Raw genomic sequence first — 25,728 nt, 5'->3', positions numbered from 1 at the left:
CTCCATCTAGCAACACATATAGAAGCTTACACTGCATGACTAAGTGGAATTTGTCAGGGTCTAGGGTTGGTTTACAGTTCAAAAATCTCAATTTATAGAGAACAGTAATAAAACTACTTGAAAATTTCAATATATTCAGAAAAACATTTGACAAAAAATCTAAAACATTCAACAATCTAGATATACAAGTTTCTCAGCCAGATACGCACATATCTTCTCACCTGAAGAAGCAACAACACCAAAACAACAACAATAACAAAAAAAATAATGACCAAGCATGGATGATAACTAAGTAAAATCTCAGTAACTTGGGAAGTACTGAGGCCAGCCCAGGGCAATAATCTGAAATACATACATCAAGAAAACTTCTGGGATGTAGCTTCACTATAAGTCATCTGCCTAGCAAACAGGAGGCCCTGTGTTAATTCCAGTACCATGATAAAACAGAAACATGTAATACAGGCAATCCAGAACTAACAGTATACTTCATTACAAATAACCTGAGTAGGCAATTTACCAAAAAGTTCAAAATAAATTGTAGTTATACAAAATAAACGTAGTTTGTAGTTTATATTGTGCTCACTTAAAAAGAAAAATCACAAAATTTTAAGCAGTAAACCGTAGTAAGAAAACGTAGAGAACTTCAAGTGCTTATGAATTGTGAGGGGGAATATAAGTGTTTTGGTCACTGTGCCAAGTGTTTTGTAAGTTCCTTCCATTAATAATTACATATGTACTATGTGGCCCAGAAGTTTTGACATGCAGGTATATGCTATAGAACATTTACAATATTCAACCACATGAACACTTGTACAAGACATTTACAACAATATTATGCAATATTATTCAGAGTAGGCTCAAACTGGAAACAACTCCAGTGTCTATTAAGTGAGAAACTGTTTGAAGATACTTGGTCAAGAAAGGCATGAAAGACTGATTTATGTCACAACAAGACAAATTTGTAAATATTGTGTTGAGGGCATCCAGTCATGGACGACTATTATGCCATTATTGATATCTCTGTATTAATTATGTAGAGAGAGAGAGGTAGATATCGACAGATATGACCAAAATATTGAAAAGCTAATTGAAACAGAAATTGCTCTTATGAGAACAAATGTGTCCTGTAAACCAAAGGAAAAACAGACAGTAAAATTTACAGGCGAAAAGTGGTCATGCTAAGTCCTATGAGGACTGAAATATGTGATGATGAAGGGAAGAAGTAGCCGGGCACTGATCGCTCACACCTGTAATCTTAGCTACTCAGTAGGCTGAGATCTGAAAATTGTAGTTTGAAGCCAGCCTGACCAGGAAAGTCCATTAATTTCTTATCTCCAATTAACCAGCACAAAGAACATAGTGAAGCTGTAGTTCAAATGGTAGAGCACAAAAGCTCAGGGACAGTGTCCAGAAACTGAGTTCAAGCCCCAGGATCAGTAAAAAGAAAGAAAGAAAAAGAACGAAATAAAAGAAAAAGAAAAAGAAAGAAAGAAAATGAAAGAAGGAGAGAGAAAAAGAAAGAAAGAAAGAAAGAGAGAAAGGAGAGAAAGAGAAAAAGAAGAGAAAGAAAAGAAAGGAAGGAAGGAAGAAAAAAGACAAAAACGGAAGAAAGCAGGAATGAAAGAAAGAAAGAAGCAAAGACAGAAATAGGGAAAAATGTGAGGAAGCATAATTAGATCATTTTATTCCAGGTGAGAAAAATTGCATCTTTCTTTTAATACAGATGCATTACTTCTAATTGTGATTGATGACAGATTATCAAATTAAAACCATCTAATCATCCAATTCATTTGCATCAATGCTTTTTCCACCCTCATATTTCCATGATATCCTAACATGAGCCAGATCCGTGAGTTAGATTTATGCTGATATTGGTAAAAAATAAAATATCAGAACTGCAAAGTCCCTTTCCTTGATGAGAAGTGACTATACCTGCCATTATTGTTTTCTCATTTCTGGGACCATACTTATTCTTCAGCCTTGTTGAATTGTTGTCAAAATGTTGAGAATAAGTGAAATCAATACCTCTGCCGGATGATTGTTCAAAATTCACATCCCGAGGCTGTTATTTTTAGTCCTTGGGAAAATAAGCTATTCGTATTAGGGACGTTAGCTTTGATAATGTTCTGTAGTAGAATATTATAAGAATACAGTATTGTAGACACAGACTTATGTAATTTTACTATAGGGTACTGTAAGATACCCTGAACATGTAAACATTTTGAGATGTAAGGGAGTGTTATTGACAGTTTCTTAGCTTTTTCAGCTTATCCAAAGGACAAATGGAAGTCGACCAAAAACTACAGAGAGTATCTGAGGCATCAGGTCATTTGATTGAACTGGAAATTGAATTGTGAGACATGGAATCATTGTGGTCTTACAGGACAGAATCTCTGTCTGTCCCGATATGTAAATAAAAATACAACCTTTTACGGCATTATCATACTAAGTTGGTATAAAATGATCTCTTTTAGAAAAATCCGGCATTTTATTTATTTATTTATTGTTTTTGGCTTGAACTCAGGGCCTGAGTACTCTTCCTGCATTTCTTTTGCTCAAGGTTAGTGCTCTTGAGCGACAGCTCCACTTCTGGTATTTTTTTGTGTGTGATTTATTAGTGATAAGAGTCTGATGGATGTTTCTGCTCAGGCTGGCTTTGAAGCACAATCCTCCAATCTCAGCCTCCTTAATAGCTATGATTATAGGCATGAGCCACAGGCTCCCGGCAAAAGCTGGCTTTATAAAGGCAAATATAGAAGTTGTAAATGAAGGGCTTCCAATATTTACCTTCTTATGACCTCAGAAAACCATTGCCTGATCTCCTGATCAGCTCAGGGAGCCTATGCAATCATGCAGCAGGTGAGTGGCCAAGCTGAGCTCTGAGTCCAGAGAACCAGGACAGGTGCCTCTGTTTATAATCACTGAAGAACATTACTCTCTCTCTCTCTCTCTCTCTCTCTCTCCATCTTTCTCTATCTCTCTCTATCTCTCCTCCCCCCTCTCTCTCTGAATACTTCTAAGTTCCCTTTCTTGCCATTTCTACTTATGTTCCCCAATGCCAATACATCAAAAAGATAAAAATGTGATTACTCATTCATATATATAGCATATATATATAGCATATCTAGATTTTATAATGGTAAAATTAGTATCATGTTCAGGGGTCCATTTTTTTCTCCAGTATAGCAGACAGGTATTTATGTTTATATTAATCACAAGTATGAGGGACTTCACTCATTTTTAGGAATATTATATGAAAGAGAATCCCAAGTGTAAGGAGGCTTTTTCATGCTGTACATGGAAGTCAATCTCAATGTTACCAGGATATTTGATTTTAATGGATGCCACAAATTATAACACTATCTTTGCATTTTAGTTTCCTCAAGCAGTTGCATTTGATACCATTTGGGCAATGAAATAATCATGTTCAAATCTCCAAGATTACATTACTCATTTGAAACAAAAGACATTGATATTTAAGAAAGTAAATTATAAATTATTATTATGAAGGTATCATGGTATTAATACATTCTGAGAGTAAGGGCTAGAGAGTGAGGGGAGAGAGAGGAAGGGAGGGAGGGAGAGAAAGTATATCTTAATTTATTTGGCAATTAAATATTATACTTACCAAGATACAATGTGTCCTAATATTATTCCTAAAGTTGTGAATGTACAATATAGTTTTAGAATTATTTATACAACTGTTAAGTTTTGTTGTATATATCCAGAACAGAGATGAAACAGAATTTTCTTTTTAAAATTGTATTTTAATGTAAGTAGTACCGTTAAGTAGTTGCACAAAGTATTCCCACCCACCTTGTCAGTTTATAAGTACAATACACCTCTATCAATATTACTCCTTTTATCATACTCTCCCATCCCTCCCAACCTGCCCCCTTTCAATTTTCCTAGTTTCAAGGATATACGTCGAATATTATAACTACATGTACTTGAGATGTGAAAGGAGTTCTAGAGGAGGGGATAGACAAATGATGAGAGGAGGGAAAAGGTACATAATTCTCTAAAGTGATAACATTTTCTCAGTTGTAGAACTATTGATGCAGTATGTATGCACTACACACAGAGTGAAAGAATTGAGGTCTTTGTGTTGTGCTCTGGATTTCAGATCTAGTTCATCTACCTTCTTCACACATACTCTGTGACAAATGAACAATTCTGAACTTGAATGTAATAGTATTGTTTGTACCCAACCTTTAGAACAAAGATCATTGATTTGTTGGTTATGCCACCAGATGGTTCGTTATCTTTTTAGTGAATATGTATATTTTATTGAGTTGTTCATGAGTAAGATTATACAATATGTCAGGTAAGACTCTTGGAGGGCTGGGGAGCCATTTTTTATGCCAAGGGCCGTTTGGATATTTATAACAACATTTGATGATCCTACAGCATCATCAACACAGGCTGGTGTGAGCAACTGAGGGAAAACATACAAGAAGCATATGGGTCCTGTCATGTATCAAATGGTTTCTTGAGCCTTATTCCATCAACTTCACATTCTCCCCTGAAAGGTACTAAGTTAATGTGTTTTTACTCTCTCTCTGTGTTCTCTTGCCTTCTCTTAGTCTCTCCCTCTTGCCCTTCCCTCCTCTGACTCTTCTCTCTTTTCTCTCTCCACTCTCCTCCCTCCATTCTGTCTCTGTCTCTCATAGTTGTTATGCTAGTACTGTGCCTTGATCAGGCCTACTTGCTGTCCCTGAGCTCCTTTTTGTTCAAGGCTAGTGTCTACCTTGCTCTACCTTGAGCCACAACTCCATTTCCAACTGTTTGTGGTTAATTAAAGAGTCCTACAAACTTTTCTAGCCTGGACTGGTTTTGAACCGTGATCCTCAGCTTGCAGCCTCCTGAGTAGCTAGGATTATAGTTGTGAACCACCTGTGCTGGATGTGTTTTCACTTTTTAAACCACACAGTGACTTTTTTTGGTAACAGTATAGAGTTCTCAGTGGTTTGTGCACATTTCTGCAGTACTAAGTTTTTAGGATACTACTATTTAATAAAAACAATCACATGCAAAGCAAGGGGTATAATTTTTCACACCAAGAATGAGTTCAGAGCCACATTTTAAATCACAAACTTCTTACCCTACAACCTCTGTGTCTAAGTTTTCTTTTTTAAGCTCTGAGTGAATTTCCTAACATAGTAAGCAACTTTCATGCTTCTATCTGGATGAACCTGGGAATGTCAAGTAGTCACAGTCACAGCTCACTTTCTGTTTCCCTCTTCCTGTGGTAGGGCACAGGGCACAGGGCACAGACTGTTTCTTTTATTACTGAGATGTGAATTCAGGGCCTTCTTGCTTAGAACGCACTTAACCACTTGAAACACTGCCTCAGTCCCTTTCTGTATTGATTATTTTCCTTTTTTCCTTCTTTTTGTTATTTTCAATAGTTTTACAGAGGGGTTTCAAACCAAAATGTCAGTGTATGAGTGCAATGTGGTGATCAATGTCCCCATTATTCTCCTCTTCTCTACCAATCCTGCCTGGCTCCATTTTCACATATATACATTGAACATGATGACTGTAATCACCACCCATTTAGTGTTTTCAAGGTAAGAACCCTCTTTATGCCTGAAGCTGGCCTGGGTTGTGATTTTTCTGTTTTTTGATGGGATGACAGGCATGTGCCACTGGGCTCAGCCATTGGTTATGTGGGATACCTTGAATTTTTATGCCAGGACTGGCTTGGAATCAAGATTCATTCATCTTTGCATCCTGTGAAGCTAGTATACCAAGCTGTGCGGCCTCCCCTCCTCCCACCCCAAACACACTTTGGATTTTATTTGGGGCAGATCCTGGATGGAAATACAAGAGCAGGTGGCAAGGAGAAGAGAGAGGAAGAGGAGGAATCTAAAGGAAGATACAAGTTCTCCAGGTGTCCTCATTCAGCATTGACACTAGGATGAAGTACAAGGAGGAAGAGAGAGGCCAGAGTCAGAGTGTGTTATCTCTCAGTTGAGAACTACAGTTCTTCACTTTCCTTGCTTCCTTCATCTGCCCTTCCCTGCTTCTATCATTAAATGTATAGTGGACACTGAACACCTTTCTCCAATGTAGGTTTGAATCTGTATCCTTTTCCCAATGGATAAAGACCCACTATGAAATTGGTGTCTTCTTTTACAAGTACTATCACAATAAGGAAACCTAAATTAGAACTAAAATGGAACCATTTTAGTCTCGATTTTTTTTATTGTGAAAATACCGTATAGAGGGGTTACAATTACATGGGCAAGGTAATGAGTACATTTCTTATGAAGCATTGTTGCCTCCTCCTTTGTTTCCTCTTCCCATTCCCTTCCCATCTCCCCCCACCTCGTACGCCCCCCGCCATTTTTTAGTAAGGTTGTGTGAGACACTTATCAAAATAGGCTTAATGATGGGCTTCCAGAAAATATACTTTGGCAAGAATTTGTGAAAACAACCTGTTCCTTTGTGAGTAGAGGTGCAGATGAGGTCTGTCACAGTGCATGAATGTTGCTTGCTAAGTATAAATGAATATCCATGTTCTGGAGTATTTTTCTCTATTATCTACAATTGTAAATAATTAGCAAATTCTATTTGCTTTTATCTGAGCAAGGCAGTATACCATTTGGAATAATAATTTTACTATCAAAATTTAGTTGGTTCTTCTCCCTTTCACCATTGCTCTAGTCACTTACAAGGTATGGGGTGTGTTTTAAATATCAAAATATTTGTACAAAATATCTATGGCCAAATTAGGTATTTCCATGAGTGCTTGAAACAACCTGTCGATAAAATGAAATGCAATAACTTAACAAGCATGTGAATGGTCTCCCAAGTGTGTGTGTGTGTGTGTGTGTGTGTGTGTGTGTGTGTGTGTGTGTGTGTGTGCTTGTCCTGGAGCTTGAACTCAGTGTCTGGGCACTGTTCTGAGATTTTTGTGCTCAAGGCTAATGCTCTACCAATTGAGCTACAGCTCCTTTCCAGTTTTTTGGTGTCTAAATAGAGGTAAGAGACTCATGGACTTTCCTGCCCCAGCTGACTTTGAACCAGATCTCAGCCTCCTGAGAAGCTAGAATTACAGATGTGAGCTACTAGAACCTGCTAATCTCACACTATTTTTTTTATCTTGTTCACATTGTATTTAATAAATCTGCATTCAAGACTCTACTTATCTGCTTCTATACTTGTTTTCAATAAGTTGTTTCACTTGCTACTGCTGTTGGTTTAGCATCATCATTATTAAATTCTCAGGGTTTGGATGCAAGAATTTTTCTTTCCCCTTAACAATGACAGAATTCTTAAATGTCATTGATTGACACCACATGGTTGAAATTCATTTTAGGGAAGACAGCTTTGTGGGCTGAAAATCACTCCTGCTAATAATACATCGTAAGTACCACCTGCATGGGTTTTGTTTGCTTTTGATAGGTACAGACCTTTAATCTATGGCTTTTATTCTTGTTTACAATGTATACAAGAACAGATTCCTTTTTGAAAATTACAGCCTTCAACCTCTTCATGTTCTTTTCCTCTATCTCTAATCTTTACTAATCTATAAAGACTTGTGTGTTTTAAATCAAATATTGAGTCTATTTGACCACAAATTGGAAATTTCTTCTTTAAATAAAACTGTGTTGATAGATTCAGATTCTATGGTGTGCTGTTTAAACTTCCTTTCAGCCATCAAATATGGTCACTTAAGTACATTTAGAGCTTAACCATCAGCTCTTGGTGCAATCAGCCTTTCTAGGGTGGTCATTTATTTACACAAATATCAGTAAACATAGCCTATGTGTTTTCATATTCATGTTTCATGGGTATGAAAATTAGTTGTCACACAGTTTGACTAACTTGTTTTTTAAATACCAACATACAGCAAGGGTGTTTAATTCTAATATTAAACTTGGCATTGCATAGAATAATGAAAATAATCGTTCATTAGTAAAAAGTTAAAAATCATTTCAAGTTGGTACAGATGATACAGGTGATTACTTTTTACTCACCTTTCTTCATATCAATTTGATGGAAAACAGAGCTAAATATAGAAAATTTTGGCTTGCTTTTATAAATGAACCGAGCTTGATCGTACAGAATATCTGGTGACCTAGAGTTGTTTTAAGGATCAGCTGTTTCACATTGGCCTGTGACATGACTGTCATTGTGTTTTTATTTCCTTGCACAGGTCAATACCATTAGATAGTCTTGTTTTTATTTTCTCACTACAGACAAAGGTGGGGGAACTGGTGTCGGGGGTTTGTGAATGGTTATTACCTTTGTGGGAGGGAAGTCCTCAAGCCTTGTACTTTATAGGCCATTAGCCCTTGACTTGAAATTCAGTGCACATCTTTGCACTGCTCAGTGACCAACCCACTAGACAATAAAATAAACCAACCAAGAACACTAACAGCAAAGTGAGGACAAAGAACCAACAGTATTGCATTATTGTCTAAGGAAGCATCTTTGGTGCTTGGGGAGCTTAGACTTCATAGACATATGATTGATGGATCCAGTACACCCATTCATTCAGAACAGAATTTTAAGTGGCAGTGATTACTTCACATTGATCTTCCTGGCAATTAAAGCAGGTGCAATTTAGGAAGTATAGATATTATTATAGTTGTGAGCCCATGAGCACACATTTGAAATATGCAAATTGTACATTTAACATCAGGAAAAGCAAGTTAATAAAGTACAATTTAACCTGCTAATGGTTTTGTAAAAAGAAAAATGAAAGGAGCTTAAACACTTAGTCTTATAACTGGTTAAGCTTAAACACAATTAGATTTTTTTTTGAGAACTGTTATTTCCTCACCCCAGCATTTGGTTCCTGACATACTTTTTAAAAAGTCTTTATGTTTCAAATGTGTGAATTTCTTTTTTTCATTTTTTGTGGGGATGGGGTGGGGGTAGCTTTAGTCATGTGGTTTGAACTTAGGGCCTGGGCACTATCTCTGAGCTTTTTAACTCAAGGATAAGTGTTCCATGGTTTTGAGCCACACCTCCATGTTTGCTTTTCTGGTAGTTAATTGGAGGCAAGTCTCATGGACTTTTTCTCTAGCTTTCAAGGTGATCCTTAGATCTCAGCCACTTGAGTAGCTTGGATTACAGGTATAAATTTTTATCTTTAACTCTTTTTTTTTTTTTGGTCGGTCTTGGGGCTTGAACTCTGGGCCTGGGCGCTGTCCCTCAGCTCTTCAGCTCAAGGCGAGCGCTCTACCACTTGAGCTACAGTGCCACTTCCGGTTTTCTGGTGGTTTATTGGAGATAGGAGTCTCACAGTCTTTCCTGCCTGGGCTGGCTTTGAACCGTGATACTCAGATCTCAGCCTCCTGAGTAGCTAGGATTACAGGCGTGAGCCACCAGCACCCGGCTTATCTTTAACTCTTAAATGAGTTTAGCACTAGATGTTTATATAAATTGATCTCAAAGTTTTATAATACTACTAAGGAAGAAGAAAATAGTTGGATTAAACATAAGGTAAATGTAAGGACAAGCCACGGGAGTTTATGAAGGTAATCATTTTTGTATAGCATACATTTTTGTGCAAGATTTTATATGTTAATCTACTTTGAGACAACATAGACTGGAAATAAACTGATAACCTCTTCTTTCCCCTTTTCTTAGAAATCTCACTGGATTAATGCTCTGCAGTATTCACTTTGTTGCATGATATTTTAGCACTTAATCTCCTAGATAGCATCTTTCAAACACATCCGCCTTGATGATTTATAGATTCTTGTGGAGTCTGGGGTTTAGATTAGATGATTTATGATGGTAGCTCTAGGAGAGTCCATGAGTGAATGCAAGATATTTTTGAATAATCAGAGCAAATTCATTTGAAGTGGTAAGAACAAGGGTCATTAGCTTGTTAACCGTGGGGAAAAGCTGGGAAACTGATGGTGTCACCTGCTCAAAGGTTAACTATAAGCACCTGGGGCCCAGTGAGCTTGTGCCTGATTTAGTTTTATGTATTTAGTATATTTTCATAGTTTTAGTTATTTTCTGCGTATTCGTCTTCCTTCCGTGTGTGTGTGTGTGTGTGTGTGTGTGTGTGTGTGTGTGTGTGTGTGTGTATCTGAGGAACAGCTCAGTAAATTAGAACATTATATGGCAAATAGAGTTATAGAACCAGTATTTTTCTGTTTTAAGATGACAATGGGGCTGTGTGTGATGCTCCTCATTAAGCAGCAATAGATTCAGACAACACTAGGGAAGAACAGCCAGAAGTCTGGAAAACACCTCAAGGAGAGTGCTGGGAATTGCTGGCTAGGCTTGCAATGAGAAAAAAAAATTGAATGGTTTCCAGGACACTCAAATGCTATGAGAAACTAGAGGCTGTAGTTGCAGAAACATATCCAAGTTCTCATAACCAAGAGGTAGAATTATATCATTCAGTCTTCTATTATTTTCTGTTTTCAAAGAAGATACTTGAAAATTTACTATTTATGGGTTGCTGGAAGAAGAGAAACCCTGGAAGAATAAAGATAGATAAAACAATTGGTTAGAAGATGATGACTCCCCTCCTTGTGGGGCTCCAGTGACTCATGCCCATAATTCTAACACCTCAGGAGGATCATGGATCAGAGGATCATGGTTCAAATTAGCCTAGGCAGGAAGGCCTGTGATATTCTCATCTTCAATTAACTATCAATAAGTTAGAAGTGGAGCTTTGGCTCAAGTAGTAGAGTGCCAGCCATGTGTAGAAAAGCTCTGGGACAGCACCAAAGACCCTAGTTCAAGCCCCAGGACCAGCCCCCAAACAAAGCAAAACCAAAAGAGGATGCCCATAGAAGGATCAAGTGTACACAGTAATGGAGATGACTCCAAGGTTGAGGGTTTGAGTATCAGTTCATGAAGAGTAGATTTAGACAGTGAAAGGACATCCCTTGTATACCAGGCAGGGACAGTAACGTGACTCCTGGTAACTTGGGCTCAGTTCTGTTTTGTTTGTCTTGCAAAGTGATTTTGTTTTTGGATTTTTTCTCTGAAGTTGAATTATTAACCACATATACAAAGGAGAAGAATATTCTACAAAGTCCTCATTTGCTCCCTCTATTGAAAAGTCTGGAGAGTGACAAAGCTTGATTCTTACTCCTGCTTGGCCCCAATTTGTACTGAAGATGTTGAATGGATGCTTCCCGCAGACACAAATGTGTTCTCTCCTTCTGCCAGAGGTTCCCCTATCCCACTTCAGCAAAAGAATAAACTTGCTTGAGATCTTTAAGGATTTTCATTCACTAACACTAAAGGTAAACAATAAACATTAATCTGGTCTTAGATTACAGGGTAAGAATTACCCCCTAACTTTATTAGTCACTCTATATGATACATGTGTATATTCTTTCTTATTGATACCCCCTAACTTTGTTAGTCACTCTGTATGATACATGTGTATATACTTTCTTATTGATTAAGGCAAAGGGGTAAATGATAGGAGATAAAGGCTGTCCTTTACACATAGGGATTGTTATTTATTTATTTATTTATTTTTGTCGGTCGTGGGGCCTGAACTCTGGGCCTGGGCGCTGTGTCTGAGCTCTTCAGCTCAAGGCTAGTGCTCTACCACTTGAGCCACAGCGCCACTTCCAGCATTTTCTGCTTATGTGGTGCTGAGGAATCAAACCCAGGGCCTCATAATGCAAACCAAGCACTCTACCACTGAGCCACTTTCCCAGCCCAGATTTTAAATAGAAGAGCTTGTAGGTTTTATCTTTGTTGCTGTTGTTTTTTAATGTACTTATAATGTACTATGTGATTTTTTTTGTATGTTCTTCCCCCATGGTATAACCCCTGTTTTCACTGTATTTGATTCCAGTGCCCTGCATCTTGTATACATTTTTCTAATTTGGGAAGGAGAAGAGGTATAACCAAATGCTGAAATAAGGATACAGGTTGACCCATTGTAACAATGAGATGTACAAGACTATGTTGCAAACAAACCTTACAGCTTGCAGCAGGGTAAGGGAGGGGGAGGTTTGCAGGGAGAAGTTGGGGAAGTGGGGAGGGAAGGGATGGTAGGGGAAAATCAAAGGAGGAGGTAACAATACTTGATTGGAAATGTACTCAATACCTTATTCATGTAACTGTAACCCCTTTGTACAGTATCTTTACAATAAAAATATTATTAAAAAAGATAAGAAGAAAAAAATAGAAGAGCTTGTAAAATTCTCATTGCATTTTTTAAATTAAGTTTTTTTAATTGTGAAATTATTGTACAAAGGGGTTACAGTTACATGAGCAAGGTAATGAATATATTTCTTAAAAAATAAAAGTATCTGTGATTGTTTGAGGAAAAAAGTATTCCAGGTAAAGGGAGATCCGTGTGCTGGTCCCCTGAATTTATTTGTTTGTTGATTGTAGGATCCTAGGGACACAGAGTGGACTTGGGGAATCAGTAACGAAGGTCCTGGACTGTATTGCCTTAGAGATAATTATCAGTGTCCTACCTCAGCTCTTACTATAATATCTGTCCATAAATGAAAGACCATGAAGAAAATGAATTTATGGAAAGATTTCTGTAAGCTATGCCAAGAGGCCACCTATGATTTTGTTTATCTGAATATCCTCTTTTCAGAAGCAAATAAGTAAACTACGATCTTTAAATTATCTGTATATGTTATTCTAGTAGATTGGTTACAGGTAGGATAAATAAGAAGAGAGAGAAATTGAATGATCAGGTGCTAATATGAGCTCTTTTATGAGGATACATTCCTCCTTTGATTGCTGATATTCCAAGTGATGATCATTGCTTCTCAGTTTCAGAATCACTCTTCATCTGCGTTGCTATAATAGAGTTAGGTTATTTATTTGTATTTATTTATTTATTTACAGGTATAAGGCTTAGACTCAGACACTCATGCTCACTTGTTTTTCTTGCTTATGGCTAGAACTCTAGTACTTGAGCTATGCTTTCGCTTTGGCACTCTGCTAGTTTTGGGGAGATGGACTTTTCTCTCTGGTTGGCTCTGAATTATAATCCTGCAGGTCTCAGCCTTCTGAGTTGCTAGGGTTATAGGTGTGAGCCAGTAGTTCCTAGCTAAGCATCGTTTTAAGTTAGGGCTTTTCGACAGAGGGCACTAACACAACACTGCCAAAAGGGTTCTTGTTTCAGGGTTCTGTTGGGATTAAGCTTTTTTTGCCAAATGCCAAAATAACCTGTGTAAAAATCATAATGATACTGTACTTTAGCCACAAACCAGGGTATGTAGTCTTGGCTACCACTTTGCTGTAACTCTCCCAAGATAAGCTGTATCTACATGGAGCAGGCTCCAAGGCACTGACTATGTACCAAACAATCAGACATCATTTGTTTTCACCCTAAATGTGTTTCTTGATTCCATATCAGAATGGAACATTTATTTCTTATTTGAGCAACTCATTGGACTTCTCCACTATCTACTGGGTTATAACCCAAAGCTCCTCCAGTAAGACCTGAAGAAGCAACCTCTACCCCCAATCTAGTTGATCTTCTCTTGCATGCTCATCTCAGCCTTAAATTTTTCTTTAGTGTCTTCATTGCAACTGTACATATGTATAAATAAATGTATATATAATTATATGGGAAACATGATAAGCATATGATTAATATATCATTTACATAAGAACATATTTATATAAAATATTCCTGACATATTTAATAATTCTTTGTATTATTGAATCATGTTTATTCAAATCACCAAGTGGTTTCTGACTCCTGAATTGACCCTGATGATTCAGGAAGAGTAGAAGAGCTCATTCTGAGTCTTACAGATACATGGTCATGCTCACACTATGAAAGATTTTTCAAGTTGAAGAACCCAGCCAAGGCCTTGAGTTGAAGTGACAGAGAACTTGAATGAGCCTAGCAGGATAGGTAAAGGAAGAAAATGGAAAAATAATATATTTGAAAACAGTTTTCCTAGCAACATATTATGGACTTTATTATAATAAGGAATAGAAAGGGTTTTATTGAGGGTCACATATATTTACTGGATAATTTTTGTGAAAACAATTTCAGTATTGCCCTGAAGCACACATAATCATTCGTAATATGTACATAGAGATCACAGTATGTTCCCTTGATAACCTCATGCTTACACCCATGTATATATTCACTAGTTAAATGTGTGTAATTGCTTTACTAACACATAGGGTAAATAAGAAATTTGTCATCTTGGAATAACTCAGAGCCTATGGGAGTATGAGATAGAAACACACACACACACACACACACACACACACACACTCTCTCTCTCTCTCTCTCTCTCTCTCCACATACACACATACACATTATGATGTGGTAAGAACAAGGATGCAAATGACAAGAGGAAAATATAGTAAGAAGGCCATTTATGTCTATAACAAAGAGTTGGAAATACTTTGACTGTTATGAAATTTCCTCACTCCCTTAATTCCTGTTAAACTCTCCAGGTGAGAAATGTTGTATTGTTAGTTTTGTGTACTACACTAAACCTCCATAAGAAGCATAATTTCTAAGATCACTGAGTGTGGTAACAAGACTGAAACACTTTGACATACAATTAAGTGTTCTAGAATAATCTGCAGAATATTACATGACAGTTGAAAAGCTGATTTCTTATGTGATTGTATAACAATCAGGAAATAATTTACTGATTAGATTCTACTCATTACAAGAACAAATACTTCAAATTTTTGAAATATTATGTCCACCAATTCAACTTCAATAAAACATTGATATAGGAAAAATTTTTTACCAATTTTATTTCATTATTCAACTATATATCCAGAACATGTAATTAAAATAGTCAAGCACAGTTTTGAAATACCATATATTTAATTACTTCCTCTTTTAAATAAACAGTCTACATTCAGATAGAAATATCTATCTGAATCTGAATTGTGTTAAACATTGGTGTTGGTGACAGTGCTTTTCTTTTAACAATAGTTTACCTCATCATATAAATAATACATTAAGATATACAACTGCCTACCTGGGATGAACATGATTATTATTCAATATATTTTCATTGGAAAGTCTGGTTCCTAAATATTTACTAGTAAGAACTCTTGCAAGTGTTTTAATCCATGAGGAATATGTTAGAATCTTAATCTTGTTCTTTAGAGACCTAGTGAACTCTGAAATTAATATGGTAGCTTAAGTCAGGGGGCATTTAAGCCACAATTATGTTTTTTTGGCACAAGGTGATGGCTCAGTTCCAGTAAAAACAAAGGTTAGTTTAGTCAAATTAGCCATCTGTTTCTGATGAATTTACATAGCAATGTGATACATTTTGCTACTTCAATAGGCTCTTGCTTATTTGCAGGATTTTCTTACAGAAGGAAGGTATTGGTGGATAATGGCAGTCCCAAGTTTCCTTTTCAGAATAGTTGTTGAATTGCATAGTGGCATCTGTCTCTTGTATCAACAGCTGCTATAATTAGTAATGATTGCTTGTATGAAGGAACTTCCCTTTCTAGCTTCCACAGTTCTACATTCACTTGACCTCTTTTCAAAATCTTCATTCTTGAGGGATTTACCGGTTAAATCTGCCATTCTTCTATGGAGTAGCCTCTAAGTTCTAATAGCATGCTTAGAGTTAGTGTTGTATTTTTCTTTTGAACAGATGGCAAGAAGGTGTCTGATTTTTTTTTTATTATGTGACTAACTTTGGGGCAAGTCCATATATTCTGAGAAATGAGACCAATAAAATTTTTTTATTATTATGAGAATACCATACAGAGGAGTTACAATTACATGGGCAAGATAATGAGTACATTTCTTATCAAGCATTGTTGCTTCTTCCTTTGTTTTCCCTTCCTATCCCTTCCTATATCTTCACCTCCCTCCCCCCAAGTTGTAACGTTTGTTTTTCGACATAACGACTTGTACATCTCATTGTTGCAGTGGGTCCACCTGTATCCCTATTTAAACGATTTGTTTTTTTTCCTTCCCCTCCACAAATTATACCAACATCAAATACAGTGAAAGCAGGGGTTATATTGTGGGGGAGGGACATACAAAGCAACAAAGAAATCATCTTATAAATATGTTAGAAACAATCGCATGAAAGAAAAAAACATTTGAATACTTATCTTGGGGTTCATTTCACCTAACATCAACATATCTGACCTTTTCTGCTTGTCTCAGACTTATACTAGTTAGTGCAAATAAGGGAAAACTCTTGACAGCAAGACTATGTGAAATATTCATACTGAGCTGTCCATACTGTCAGTGATGTAAACTAAAGCCTTTTACTTTTTACAAACAAGGTAGTAGCTCAGATTGTCTTGCTGGAAAAATTTTGCTTTATTAAGATGGCCTTTTATTATAACCTGACACTTACTCTTCTCCACTGTTTTGAATGGGGACATTGCTTGCTGGTGTGACTACTCAATGTAGCACTTTGAATGTATTCTCACTCAGAATGTCAGAACACTTGGAAAACTCCCTTTAGTTGTAACAGTGTAAGACTCCAAAGGTCCACATATTACAGAAGATACTGAATATGCAATTACACAAACTTGAATTGTCTCATGCTAATATTTATTGTACATTTGAACACAAATGTGTGTTTCATAAATGCACTATCACTCAACTAGAGAAGAAACATACACTCAAGTTTTTTTGTTGTTGTTGTTGGCTTTATTTCGTTGTACTGGAGTTTGCACATAAGGACCTCTCACTTGCTAAGCACATACTCATAACTTGAGCAATATCCCTACCCCTTTTTGCTCTGGTTATTTTTGAGATAGGGTCTTGCTTTTTTTGCCCAGGTTTCTCTAGACTATGATCTTCCTATTTATGCTTCTCATACAGTGTAGACAAAAGACATGCTCCACTTTTCTCAGTTGCTCCAGTTGAGGTGGGATCTTACAAGTTTTAGTCTGGTCTGTCTTTGAGCCGTGATTCTCCAGAATTTAGCCTCCCAAGTAGCGGGGAACATAGGTGCAAGCCACCATTCCTGGCTTAATTTTTTTTTTAAATAATAAATCTTCCTATATTCCTTTGTCCTTTGGAAGTCTGGTTCTTAATTATTTATTAGGGTGAACTCAAATAATTTTTTGTTGGTCTTGGGCTTGAACTCAGGGCCTGGATGCTGCTCTGAGCTCTTTTGCCTAAGGCTAGTGCTCTACCACTATGAACCACAGCTCCCCTCTGATTTTCTGGTGGTTAATTGGAGATAAGAGTGTCATGGACTTTCTTGCCTAGGCTGGTTTTGAACTGTGATCCTCAGGTCTCAGATTCCTGAGTAGCTAGGATTATAGGGGTGAGCCAGTGGCTCACCCCTATATATGATCTTTTGTTTTGGAGAAATCCTTGGTAGTTCCTCCTAAATAAAAGGAGGAAATTTATTATTGGAGTTAATTATCTAATAATCTTGGGATGTTAAATTTGTTGCTCAGTTTGCTCTCCTGTCCTCTGCCATTGACCTGGGATCCCAGTTAATCTTCCATTTGCATTGAGAATTGTAGAGCATCTTGGAGTATAGGCCTAGCTGAAGCAACTTATACCAGGCAGCTCCTGCCAGCCCAGATATGGGAGTGAGAATCAAACACTGAGTTTGAGAGTGGTTGCTCATGGATCATTTTTTGTGGCTAAAGTCATGACAGAGACAGTGAAGTTTTTTATGAAAAACATTGACTTTAGAACTAGTATCCTGGAAGTTAAAGAAAATGAAACACTTCACTTTGCATCTATATCATACTTCTTTGGTCCACTTTTTAGCTATAAGTTACTTAGATGGGACATCCCATCCTTCCTAGGGTCCATTCTCCGCCTCTCTTATTTAGCCTGTTATTCATAGTACTGAAATCCACTCCTCCACAAATCAAAGCCACTTATTTATTTTTGCTTTTTTTTTTTCTGGGATGACTAGTTTGAACTCAAGGCTTTGCACTTGTTAGGTAGGTACTCTACCACTTAAGTCTCACCTTGAAATCTTTCTTCTATTTTTGTGCTTTAGTTGCTTTTCGGGTACGATCTTGCATTTTTCTTCTGAGTAGCCTTCAGACAGACATATTATGACCTCCCATGTGCCTTGTATGACAAGTGCATGCTAACACATTTGGCTTGTGGGTTTAGATGATATCTTCATAGCTTTTCAGCTGGTGCATACAGTCTCAAACAACACAGGACTTATATACAATTCTTGTGAAAAACTTATGGTTTTCTTTGGCTTTAAGTTTAGTGTATTCCGGGTCTGAAATATGGATACAAAAAGTTCAGAGGTATTCCTAATAATCATATTCTGCCTTACAAAATCGAAATGAGAGATCTTATTTGTTAACTTCATGCTGACTGTCCAGCATTTTCAGCTTTTGCCTTCTGACTAATCCTTATTCTTAATTTCTAATGGGTCAATTCTTTTCAAATTAAAACTTGAAAACCTTTCTTGGCCTTACTATTCGTCTTTATCCAAATTATTGAAGACAAAAATACATAGCTCACGTCTTCAATTCCTCCACTCTATTTTCTTTTTAACCCTCTGAAAGCTGGCTATATTACAAATACTCAGCTAAAAATAGTTCCATTTTAGCCACCAGGGCTATCAGGAAGATCAAATGCACAGGATATTGGTAGGTAATACACTTGGAATTCCTTCTTGAAATTCTTTTTTCTTTCTTCGTATGACTTCCCTGCTCATTCTTTTAACAACACCAACAATACTTGACCCTGTTGTCATGTTAGCTTTCCTATAGATTCTGACTTCCAAATCACAGCTTTTGTTATGCACATCTTTCATAAAGAATTCTTTCCATCATTGATATTTCTAAATAAATAACAAGTCTTCTTTCCTCTAAGAGTTCCCTTTTCCCTTCCTTTCTTCTTCCTGTTTTTCTCTCTGTGCATCCAACTTTAAAATACTTGGTGGGCACAAAAAGAGGGCATCTATCTCCTGATGGGAGCATTACTCATTTTCTAATTTTTGTACAATAATGTGAATCAACTATATTTATACATCGAAAATGAAATTATTTCCAATGAGAAACAAATAGGGTATTCTTGTTAAGAATAAACCGTTTTACAACTGCCTCCAGTCACTTAACATATCATCAGTGTTAAGTGAAAGGTAGAGTCCGAATTTAATTAACTTTGTAGGATGCTAGTATAGCAATTGGGATTTAGTGTGCTTAGTGAACATGTTTACCCCAGTGCACTTTACACGATTGAATGCCTATATGAAAATCCTGGGAGATGTGGGAAAAATTCTAAAGCTGACAGCACTTGAGCTGAATTGTGTAGAAAAGAGTCGACTATTATGACTCTCAAATTTGTTCCGCTTTTTTCTCTCAGAATCTGTCCATTTCCAGCAAGAGGAAGAGAGATAGATGAGAAAGCATTAAACAGAGGTTTGCAAAAGACCTGCTCATTTGAGGGGAAAGACTTAGCATTGAAGTTTGCAGAGTAGCTCCAGATTGAGAATGATGACAGAATCTAAGAGAACTGAACCAGAAATGGTATATGTAATTTCCTCTGCAGGAGTTTGCCAGTTCACAAGCTGTACTAGTGAAGAGTGAGACTCCTAGAAATCAAGTAAAACCCTTTTTCCAGAGACCACAGACATGAGCAGAATTATCAACAAGCTGGTGGTCCTAGAGGAGACAGAATTTCAAGTTTAGTGGCTTAAAAATGAAGTGGCCCTTTTGTGTTCCACCAGCTTGCAGTTTCAATCCCAGAAATACTATGGTCTTGAAATGAGAAAAATCTAGAAAAAAAAGAGAGCTTCAACAAAATCTAAAACCCATATATAGCTAAAGATGTCAGCACTCTACCTGCATGCCAGAATAAAATAAAGTGTAAGAAGCCCAGTGCAGTATTTTGCATACCATATGTAGTATTTGTTTAACATTTCCTGGACTGCAAATAAACAGATTTGGAAAACAGGCAACAATAAACAAACAGAAACAATCAGCTCAGAGACCAGCTATTGATTTAGACATGAGAGTGAATAGTAGTTCTTTAATATCTGTGATTAATATGGTAATGCAGAAAAAGAAAAGATGGAGAATTTTCTTCAGAAAATTAGAATCTGAAAAATATGACAACTGAAACTTACAATCTCAGTAAGTGAATTCATACAAAATTTGGCAATGCAAGTAAAGGGTTAGTGAACTAGAAAAATAAATGAGTAGAAATACTCCAATTAAAACCAAGAGAGTTAAAAACTGAGAAATGGATGAAAATAAAAACTGTCTTATGTGCCTAATGTGCATGCGGTTTTGAATCCCAGAAAAGGAGGAGTAATACAATAGGACAGAATCAATGAGGAAGTTTTACAGCTGATAGCTAACCACAGATTCCAAATCTTCAGACCCTAGGAAAGTAAATGTAATGAAAAATCATAACTGAGCAAATAATATTTATAATATTATTATTCATAATCATAAGATTGCTATACACTAAGCAAAAAATTCCAAAGCAGAGATAGAGAGAAAATCTTTTAAAAGCATCCAAAGTACATATTAATTTTCTTCCTGTGTGAGTATAACATGTATAGAAATGACTGACAACTCACGCCTAGACAGTAGACAATGTCCAGAGATCATAAAAGACCTAAGGACAGGACCCAGAAACCAGAAATAATAAAAAGGTGAGAGGAGTAGGATCATTAAGTCAGACAAGAATAAGAGAGACAATTACAGTAGTCTTAAAAATTTGAAATGTTGTCAGGATGAAAGGCAATTTTCTGTTCTGTGTGAACCAGGAAAGAGCCAGGATGGAAGTTACAAGAAGCAATTTGTGCCTTAACAGAGGAAAGTTGAACAATTGGAGCTGAATACAAATGCAACAGTGAATATCCAATCATTGACATTTCTAAACTGGGATTTAGATGACCAAGCTTTACAGGTGTAAAAGGTATTCTTAAACTGAATGTGAACTTAATGAGCACTCCTGTAAGAATCCATATAATTCCAAGGTTTGAATAAGTCAGCAACATGCATTTTAGCGACTGTTGTAGTCTCACAATAGTAGTTGACCTATGTATCTACTCATTTAATCATTATAACAGCAAATATTTTTGAGGACCTGATTCACAGATGACGCATTACTGCCAGGAAAGCTACCAAGAAACAAAAGACAATCCCTGAGATCATCTTTGCTTTTCCTGTGTGTGTGTGTGTGTGTGTGTGTGTGTGTGTGTGTGTGTGTGTGCACATGCATGTGTGTGTGTGTGTTTAAATTTTATATCGGTACTGGGCTTGAGTCTAGGTGCTGTACCTTAGTTTTATGTTTATGTTTTTGCTCAAGGCTGGTACCCTACCATTTGAGCCAGAGCTCCACTTTCTGCTTTTTGCTGGTTAATTAGAAATAAGAATCTCATGGTCATTTTTGCCTAGGCTATCTTTGAACCACGATCCTCACATCTCAGCCCAAAAGTGGCTAGGATTATAGACACAACACACTGCTGCCCAGCCCCTATAATATCAGCTTGATGGTGAAGAAGAATCTGCTGTAAAGTTTACGTCATTAGGACAGTATACTGTAACATAATACACAGAAAAAAGGTCATATACTATTACAATGGCACAGGATAGTATAAAAGAATAATTCATTTGTACTAAGTGGGTATTTTATTCAGCATTACAGGGAAGATCCATGCTGTTTTCCTCTTACTGAATGAAACTTACACAAATATCCCTCTTTCTGGAGCACTTGATGGTCCATTAAGCTAAGCATGGCATAGCTTAATGCTCTAGCTGCCATCGGCCCCTTGGCACTTCACCATTTAGTTCAGTTGGTCTTGTACTACTTTCCTTGTGTTCTATTTTGGCTGTCAGTGTAATGATGCCGATTTTATGGCATGAAGCAATCAAATAAGTTTTTATGTAATGGCAGGAGAAAAGTGTTGATAGTAATTTTAGATGCATTTTCTGTGCTACTATATTAAAATCCTCTGTGCTTACTTTCTTTCCCCAACACTTTACCCCTTCTCACTGCAATGCATTTGGAAATCTTTGATCCCATCATTTTTAATAACTCAGACTGAGGGGTTGAAATCAGAAAACCTGTCTTCCAAAGCATACTCCTCCCACTAAAGACCATTTTTAAAACTATCATCTAGTAGAGAAGATGCTTTACATTTAAAAGCATCTTTTTTAACTGGAGGGGAAGCAAAGAGCAAGATTGCGCATTGCTAGTCTTTTTATCTGTCCTTGATTTGCCCTCAAGTATTACTGAAAAATATTGTCAGCTCCGCTGCTTGAAGATCGTTTCTGGAGGAAAATAAATGTTTTCAGCTGTGACGTTGTGTTCCCATTTGATGCACCTTTCAACTTGTAAGCTGCTAACCGAAGAAATAGGGACATTTTGTTTCAGTGACAAACGAAGGCAAAAGCAGTTTCTAATGTGATGGATAGCAAAGTAAGAGCATAGAATTCTCTGTTGAGATCGTGTGCTGAAAGTCTAATGAACCTAGGCAGTATGTTAATATGAGCCAATGTTGATGCGGGCACACAAAACTATAATCCTCCAAAAATCACCTACTTGGGGCTTGTAGAATAGCATATACATCTGCACTTGTAGATCCAGAATAGTCTTTCCTTGGGACCATGCCCTGGCATTCATTTGAATTTCTACCTAGAGAACAAATTATAGGGAAGATATTTTAAATCAATTACAGATGAGACCTCCAAGTATAACATAGTTCATTTATAACCTCTCTCTCTGTTTTACTGTCTCTGTCTGTCTGTCTCTTTCTGTAGCTGTCCCTATTTCCTTCCCTTCCTCAAATAGATTGTACTAAAAGCAAATGGACCTAAGGGCCATTTCTAAGTTGGTTTACAATTTTAAGTTAAAATTGTAAAATTAAACGTGTTTAAAATTAAAATGGAGAGAAGGGCACATGTATGGAGGAAGGAAGAATGCAGGAATCATGTTCAATGCACGTTATGTAAAAACTGAGTTATATAATGAGTGTAGTGTTGGGATTGACGAAGATGGAAGAGAAAGATGGAAGGGGTGATATTGATCAATATGCATTTGGCTCATAATTTGACTTGTGCCCTATGTACAACAACATAAACAAACAATAGGTAATAATTTAGGGGCAACATAAATTAATTTGTATTTAACTCCTCCTGCTTGGTTAAAACATGTTGTTACACCAAAACAATTTGGTGGTTCTGATAAATGTGAGGGCTGCTCTCACTTATCAAGCACTTTGTATTTTGAAAACCAAATAAGTGTGGTAAGTGGACATATTGACTGAATTTTCATATTTTGTGTGTGCCCTCCTTGGCCTTCTTTAATTGATATGTCCAGACAGGAGGACTTGTTGCTTCCTATTTCAGGAGCATGTTGAAAGTGCTTAATAACTGCATAAATGTACGCAACAATACTGAAGAGCCAAAGAAATTAACCATTGCGAAGGGCAGCTTCAATTTGTTGATTTGGAGATTTGAAATGTGGGTTATTTTGTGATTGAATAACACTCTTGAATGTTTAATGCATGCCTTCATTTACCTTGATTAGCTCAGCAATTCTCCACACATTATTTCCAAAGATGCTAATCAATTTTAAATCAAAATAGATTGAATTGCCTGTGAAATTGTGGAGATTACCTGAATGTGTCAATCTCTTTGGGAAATTGAAATTCTGGCATATTAATGAATACAACCTAGTTATGGAAGTACTATACAAGAGTAATAGGTTGTAGAAATACTATAAGTTAAAAATAAGTGTCTTAATGGCCATAATCAAGAAATCTAGTTACAACAGATGCTGGAGGGGATGTGGCCAAAAGGGAACCCTACTGCATTTTTGGTGGGAGTGTAAACTTGTTCAAGCACTCTGGAAAGCAGTATGGAGGTTCCTCAAAAGACTCCACATAGAGCTCCTTTAGGATCTAGCAATCCATTTTTGAGCATTTACTCAAATGATCACAAACAAGGTCATACCAAAGCTACCAGCACAACCATGTTTACTGCAGCATTATTTACCATAGCTAAGATATGGAACCAACCCAGATGCCCCTCAGTATGAATGGAATTAGAAAATGTGAGATACATATGTGTGTGTGTGTGTGTGTGTGTGTGTGTGTGTATATACATACATACACAATGGAATTCTATGCCTCCATCAGAAAGAATGACAATGCCTCATTTGTTAGGAAATGGAAAGTCTTGGAAAAAATTATGTTAAGTGAAGTAAGCCAGGCCCAAAGAAACATAGGTCCCATGGTTTCCCTTGTTTGCAATGACTAGTACATGTCTAGGACAAGCAGAGAAGGTCAAAGGCTATGTACATATGACCACATGAGATAATGTTAAACAAAATGTACCCCAAGACAGGGACACAAGTGGTTTTTTTTCTTTCATGCTAGTGTTTTTAATGTACCTACAATGCACTGTCTGACACTTTTGTTTCTTTTGTATATTTTTCCCCCACGGTATAATCCCTGTTTTCACTGGATTTGATGCCGGTGTTCTGCATCTTGTATATACATTTTTGTAATTTAGGGAGGGGAAGAGATATCCTGGAATGCTTAAATGGGGATACAGGCTGACCCATTATGGTGACGAGATGTACAGGATACTATGTTGAAAATGAACTTTACAATATCGGGGTGGGTGGAGTGGGAGGAGTTGGGGAGGTGGGAAGGAAGTGGTGGTAGGGGGAAATCAAAGGAGGCGATAATAATGCTTGCTACAAAATGTACTCATTACCTTACTCATGTAACTGTAACACCTCTGTACAACATTTTTACTATATATATATATATATATATATATATATATATGTATGTGACATCCACTATTTTACACTACACTACACCATTTTACACTATTTTACACATCCACTTTTTACACTAAAAGAAAAAAAATGAATCTTAGTACAGTACTTGTGAGTTAATTTAGGAACAAAATTATTGTGTCAATTCCATTCTACTTAGAGGAAATGCCTGTGTTATCATTGTAGATATTATTCTTTCTAATTGATTAAATCTGAAACTCACATATACCATCTTACTAATTGTTTCCTACCTTCTGGATCACTCAATCTGTACAATTTAAAGATTTGCTTTGGACAAATGGCAAAAAAATAGTTCCAAGCTGCATGCATAAGATTATTTAAGTGAGCCAAAGGTGGTAGTACAAACCTGTAATCCCAATACTTGGATGGTGGAAGCAAGGGAGTCACTAGTTTGAGTTGAATATATGTTATATATCAAGAGTGTCTCAGAAATATTTAAGAAAAGGGAAATTCCTCACTGTAAATACCCAACTGAATATAACATTTCTACTTATATTCAGTCATTACATATAAACATATTCTGGATATTGACTTAAGAGAGAAAATATTAAATTGCTTTAATTAACCTAATGGACACTTTACATATTAAGCTCATTTGTATTGCCCATTTACATTGTGAGAAATACTCATTCCCTTGATTATAGAAAAGAAATGAAATGCAAGGACTTTGTTGTTGTCATTATTTTTGTTATATTTCAAGTAAGAGCTTGAGTTCTTGCCTTTGCCAGCCTTACTGTGATCCCTTACTTATGAACTGCATAGCTGAAATTATGGGTGTGTGATATCACACCTTCAAAAGCTTGTGAGCATGACTTCATTTTAGCCCATGAGTTTATATTAGCTCATGTGTTTATTTTAGTTGGATGAAGTATTTAAACAAAGGAGAATATATAGGGAAAGTTTATTCCCATTGAACAGTTGCTCAGGAGTCTGAGACTTTAAGCCATGGAAAGGGTTTTTGGTTTTATAATTTTGCCTAAACATAAGGCATTCTATAGAAGGGTTGTTATTTTGTTGTTTTTGACAAA

At 36.6% G+C, this 25,728-nt stretch overlaps 1 protein-coding gene across 1 annotated transcript in view; it reads left to right on the top strand.

Moving 5' to 3' along the window:
• Mdga2 (MAM domain containing glycosylphosphatidylinositol anchor 2) overlaps positions 1 to 25,728 on the top strand; it is a 722,905-nt gene that overhangs the window by 116,865 nt on the left and 580,312 nt on the right. The gene's annotated exons all lie outside the window — the stretch shown is intronic.

Source organism: Dipodomys spectabilis, unplaced genomic scaffold (genome assembly GCF_019054845.1).
Source record: "Dipodomys spectabilis isolate Male_0828 unplaced genomic scaffold, ASM1905484v1 ptg000042l, whole genome shotgun sequence".
Classification (NCBI taxonomy): Eukaryota; Metazoa; Chordata; class Mammalia; order Rodentia; family Heteromyidae; genus Dipodomys; species Dipodomys spectabilis.
The sequence above is the reverse complement of the archived record's forward strand: the minus strand, read 5'-3'. Positions and strand labels throughout refer to the sequence as shown.